Below are 6,371 nucleotides of genomic sequence, written 5' to 3'. Positions count from 1 at the left end.
TTTTCAAACATAAGCATTTAATTATATAGAGTTCCCTGCAAACATTGCTTATCTGTATTTCACAAACTTTGATATGTCAAAATTTCTTCTATTAAAAAAAATTATTATCCTTTAAGTTCTAGGGCACATGTGCAGATCGTGCATATTTGTTACTTAGATACACATGCATAATTAAATTTGAAATATTCCCTGATTTTCATTGTACCTTCCTGTTTGATCCATGGGTTGTTTAGAACTATGTTGTTTAATTTCCAAGTATTTTAATATTTTCTAGATATGTTTATATTATTGATTTGTAATTTAATTTCACACGGTCACAGAATATACTTTGTATTATTTCAGCATTTTAAATTTGTTAAAGTTGTTTTATGGCCCAGAATATCTTGCTGAATGGTTCATGTGTACTTGAAAAGAATATGTATTCTGTTGTTGTTGAGTGGAATGATATATAAATGTCAATTAGGTAAACTTGATTGATAGTGTTGTATATCCTTGCTGATTTTCTATTTCTTCCATCAATTACTAAAAGAAAAATTGTGAAGTCTCCAAGTGTAAATGTCTGTTTTTTTAGTTCCATTTTTTTTTTGCCTCATGTGTAGTGACGCATTTTTTTTTGTTAAGCACACATGTATTTTCAATGGTTATGTCTTCTTGATGAATCATTACATAAAGTCTCTTTGAAAATATTTCTTGTCTACTTTCGTACTAATATAACCACTCCAGATTTTGTTTTGTTGTGTTTTGGAACTAATATGTTAAATCAATATATGGTTTTGGATAGCATTTGCAGGATATTTGTAGTTCTATTCTTTTACTTTTAACCTATTTTTATCTTTACATTTAAAGTAGGTTCCTTGCAGGCAGCCTATAGTTGGGTCTTGCTTTTTAAAATTCAATCTGTCAATGTTTGTCTTTTAATGTGTATATTTAGACCATTTACATTTAATATCATTATTAATGTTGGGTTAAAATATAATACCTTACTAGTTGGGATTATTATTATTAATGTGCTTTCTTTTTGTTACATCTGAGTCTTCTGAGAATTCTCCAAATGGTCTTTGCTGAGCTTTGGCAAACAGAGGGGAACAGGTTATTCCATAAGAGTGACAGTGCCAGTGGGGTCTCTAATAGAGGTCAGCATGCCCAGCTTATTGCACTGCCACCTAGATCTCAAGCAGCAGAAGCAGCAATGTGGCAGACTGACAAGATAGCCAGTCATTCAACAAAACACTTAATGAGTACTATCTCATGGATTTAGCATGGTAGATACAATTGTTAAACCACCAGTGTACAGATGAGAAAATTGAAGCTCAGAAAGACTAAGTGATCTGACCAAGATTATGCAGTGGCAGAGCCAAGATTTAAGCCCAAGTCCATCTGAATTTGAAACTTAGCATCTTAATCACTATGTGGACAGGCTATAGATACATAATTTGAAGGTGTACCTTAATGATCTTATCCAAATTGTTATCAATATGTAAGTTGAAGGATGCAATTAAATTTTCAACCTTGGCTGGGCACAGTAGCCCACATTTGCAATCCCAGCACTTTGGGAAACTGAGATGGGCAGATCACGAGGTCAAGAGATCAAGACCATCCTGACCAACGTGGTGAAACCACATCTCTCCTAAAAATATGAAAATTAGCAGGGCGTGGTGGCATGCACCTGTAATTCCAGCTACTCAGGAGGCTGAGGCAGGAAAATCGCTTGAACCCGGGAAGTGGAGGTTGCAGTGAGCTGAGATCATGCCACTGCACTCCAGCCTGGTGACAAAGTGTGACTCAGTCTGAAAATAAAATAAAATTTTTTTCAACCTTTTGAGGGGGTTGTCTCCTCAAGGTAGGACAATACAAACCTGTTACCTGTTAGATATTATCCATTAGAGTGGCTATTTTTAAAAAGATGAAAGGTAACTCATACTAGTGAGGATATGGAGACTTTGGAATCCTTGTATGCTCTTGGTAGGAATGTAAATTAGTATAGCCATTTTAGAAAGCAGTATGGAGTTTCCACAAAAAAATTAAAAATAGAACTACCATATGATCCAGCAATCTCCTTACTGGATATATACCCAAAGGAAATAAAATCAGTACTTTGAAGAGATATCTACACTCTCATGTTCATTGCAGGATTATTCACAACAGCCAAGATATGAAATCAAACTAAGTGTCCATTAATAGATAAATAGATAAAGGAAATGTGTTGTATATATACACCATGGAATACTATTCAGCCTTAAAGAAGAAAATGTTGCCATTTGGAACAACATAGATGAATCTGGAGGATATTATGTTAAGTGAGATAAGCCAGGCACAGAAAGTCAAATACCACATGATCTCACTTATCTTAAAAAGTTGACTTTATAGATGCACAAAGTAGAATGGTAGTTACCAGGGGATGATTGTTGGGGAGACGTTGACCAAAGGGTGTAAAATCTCAGGAGGAATGAGTTGAAGAGATACATTATACAATATGGTGACTATAGTTAATAGCAATGTATTACATTCTTGAAAATTGCTAAGAGATTAGATTTTAAGTGTTCTCACTACAGAAAATAAGTATGCAAGGTAATGCATATGTTAATTAGCTTCAGTCATTCCACAGTGTGAACATATTTCAAAACATTATCTTGTACATGATAAATATACACAATTTTATTTGTCAATTAAAAGTTAACCGATTAAAATTTAAAAAGAAATTGGTATTATTTTATTTGCCTTTGTTAGAAATCCAGTAATTAATGGGAGACAAGGAAACATAATTGATTTGAAGACTTAATCAACTTGTACTGATGAATTGGCCAAGGGACATGTCTGCTAATTTGCCCATTTCTTGAGTTTGTAGAAAAGCAGGGTACAGATGATCGCTTCAGTGGAGAAAGCAGCTCTCCAAATGAAGATAGCAAGTGGTGAAGCAGAGTGATTCTGACATCCGCTAACTAGGTAAGTACACTGACTCCACCAGCTCATTGCTGTGCTTTCATTCTACCCTGTGGAATCCCCTTTTAGCCAATCCTTGATCAAATAATGAACCTATTGCAAGAAATAAATTATGGGGAAGCACGTCCATCACTACCTCCCTAACTCAGAAAAATCGAGCTTTTTTCTGTTCTACGCTGTTTCCTGTCATGCATAATATAGCAAATTAATTAGTGGATCTGGCGGCATTTGCTAACGCAATTTCTCTCCCTTGCTTGAGGTGAATTATGTTCATGCTTCAGTCACTTGAATATTATTCTTCCATGTTTGACGGAATTATGTTATCAGGTGATGATTCCATTGCACACTATCTGATTCTAATTAAACCAGAAAATAGTGACATTGTATAAGAGGAGAATGTTTCACAGTCTGCACCACCCACCCCCTTGTCGCTACATCCCGTTTTTTAGAGCTTTTTGAACTGTGCTTGGGCTGTTTTTTGTTGCTTACATCACCTTACTCTTCTCCAGACACAATGGCTTCTTGGGCATTGCCTTCATCTACTAGGTAATTTGTATAAATTGAGTCTTGGAAGACATACTGTTTATACTCATCTTTTTTAAAATCAGAAGCATAAAGCACAGTAGTATCTGTGAGTATTTCAGATGATATCAAAGAAGAAAATGTGCTGTTATATCAAAATGATTCATGTAAGTTGGAAAGAAAAGTTTCTGAGAGAGGAAAAACTAAAATTTTAAAGGGGAAAGAGGGAAATGGGCCATAAAGATGAATGGGGAAGTATTGTAATGTAGAGGTTAAGATCACAGGCTTGTGGTGCGGGTTTTGACTTCTGGTTCTGTCTTTATCTACTATTTCTTTCTCCTTACACAATAATAAGGGCTCAGGAGTTAATTGATTTGCCAGAGGTCTAATGATGAGACAGTAAAAGAACCAGGGCTGGGCCTCCTGTTCCACTTATTTTTCTATACCCTATTAAATGCCAAGCCCTGATTCTGCCAGGGTGGAGAGTGAAGGAGGGCCCCTGGAGACATCAATTACAGCAGGTCACTGGGTATCAGAGTCTCTTTTCTCACGAGGATAAAGATGTCCTTTTGAGTTAGACTGTATTCACCCTTCATGAACCTTGGGGACATTGATGGCAGGGAGAGGTTTCTAAAGCTTTAGACAACTTGGAGGTAAAATAGGCACCATGCTGCAAATGAAAGGCGCTTTTATGGTTGGCTGAAAAAATTATAGCACACTACTTTAAACTTAGAAAGCCCAAGTGCAGTCCAGTGTGGTCTGCAGGCTTTGGTCTTTTGTCCCTGTTCAACAGGTGGTAAAGCTGGGAGAGGTAATCGCTGATGGAGACTTCTCCTGTTGGGATAATACGTCTCAGACCATAGGCCTGACATTTTCCAGTATTTTTCTTTTGGAGAAATGGGCTCCTACCTTGCAACAATAAATTATGTAATTCAGGTTGAACCTGGCTCTTTTTTTCCACTGATTTCTGTCTTCCTCAGTGAAGACCACTTGGCCTCCGCCTCCCTGTTAGATGTTATTCTTGGCCTGTATACGCAGTAGAAAGCCTAACTTTGCCCAGGCTATAGGCAAGATGAAATGGTACCTTCTAGGGTGGTGGAAGGAAAGGGCTATTTCTTTGGGCTACTTAAAGGACCCAGAAAGTGAAAGAAAAATCATGTTTTTCTTTGCAGAATTTCTGCTGTGGAAAGAGACAAAGCCAATCAAGGGACAGAGATCCTTGGTATATATGTATTGAATATCTACTGTATTGCAGATCATATTCTGGGTGCTAGGGAGACAGCTGAACAAAACAGGCAAAAATCCCTGCCATGAGGAACCAGGAATAGGTGTTTAATATGGTCTGGTAGAAAAAGTACAGAAATAAAGGCCCTAATCTTGGCCTTTTTAATAGATTATAGTCTAGTGGGGAGAAATACACATTAAACAACAAGAAGAGGAAAGTATATAGTATATTGGAAGGTGATAAGTTTAACGAAGAAAATTAAGCAGAGGAAAGAGATAACAAAAACAGAGAAGAAATGGAGGAGGTTTCTATTTAAAATAGGGAGGTCAGGGAAGGCTTTCCGGAGCAGAAGAATTTTGAGCACATACTTGAAGAGGCAAGAGAGTGAACCATGTAGATATCTGTGGGAAGAACATTAGGGGAAGGAAACCCAGCAAGTAGAAACTTCCAAGGATGTTTTAGAAAAAGCAACAGGGCCAAGTGTGGTGGGGCTAGAGAGAGGGAGTGGGAGAGTGGTGAGAAATGAGGCCACCTTCAATGACTGTAGTTTGCTTAATTCGCAGCTGCTGGCAAGACGGGAGGAAGTAGTTTGAGTTGTTCAACAAGGACTTAATAGGTATATGGAATCAGACTAGGTGCTAGGCTAGACCCAAGGACAGGAAAGGTGACTCTGCATTCAAGAACCAAGTAGTTCAGTTCAAGATTGAACATTGGCCCGTGTGGAACCTTAGAAAACAGTGGTGCTCAGGTGTGCTACATATAGATATCTGTAGGAAGAGAGAAGGTTGTAGAGGATTGGATTGGATATAAGGCTCTGGAGGCAGACTGCCTGGGTATGAATCATAGCTCCAGCACTTATTACTGGTGTGATCTTGGGCAAACTACTTCACCATCTGAGGATCAGTCTTTGCGTCTGTAAAATGGAGTTCACAATGGAAGGTACATTGCAGGGGTGTGTGAGGATTTAAGACAGCACATGCTTAGCAAGTGCCATGTACATAGTAAGCCCTCAGTAGATATGAGCTGACATTATTATTCATTGAGGGAGTTAGAATGATTCTGTAAAGCTTGGAACCATGGAGTTAGCGAGATGCTGTGGACTTAAGGGAATTTCCACTAGACTGCCCTTAACTTCTCTTAGATGGTGCTTGTATGGATTGCATGTGACTGAAATAATTTTTGGTGCTGGAAGCATCATAAGGAGAGAGTACAGTGGATTAAAATATAGGAGTGATGGTTATGCCTATACTAACAGTGTTTTGCTGTGGAGAAAGCCCTCAAGGGAAAAGGCAAAGAAGCGATCAAACATATCAGTATGGGGTTGAACAAGAGCAGTGAGGACAATGTACATAGTTGACTGACCAGAGTAGTGGCAGTAAGAATGGCAATTTATTGAGCACTTGCACATGTTATCTCATGTAGGGCTTATGGCAGTCCTGTAAGGTGGGTACTCATATTATCTTCATTTTGCTACTGTGGAAGTGAAGGCTCAGAGAATTGAAGTGATTTGCTAAAGGTCACACAGCTAGTAAGAGGCAGATCTGGAACTCAACTCAAGGGAATTTCCACTAGGCTTCTTAACTTCTCTTAGATGGTGCTTATGTGGCTTGCATGTGACTGAAATAGAGTTTTGGTGCTAGGGGCATCATAAGGAGAGAGGTCTAGCAGACTGGAAACAAAGTGG

Source organism: Cebus imitator, unplaced genomic scaffold (assembly GCF_001604975.1).
Source record: "Cebus imitator isolate Cc_AM_T3 unplaced genomic scaffold, Cebus_imitator-1.0 Scaffold85, whole genome shotgun sequence".
Taxonomy (NCBI): domain Eukaryota; kingdom Metazoa; phylum Chordata; class Mammalia; order Primates; family Cebidae; genus Cebus; species Cebus imitator.
The sequence above is the reverse complement of the archived record's forward strand: the minus strand, read 5'-3'. Positions refer to the sequence as shown.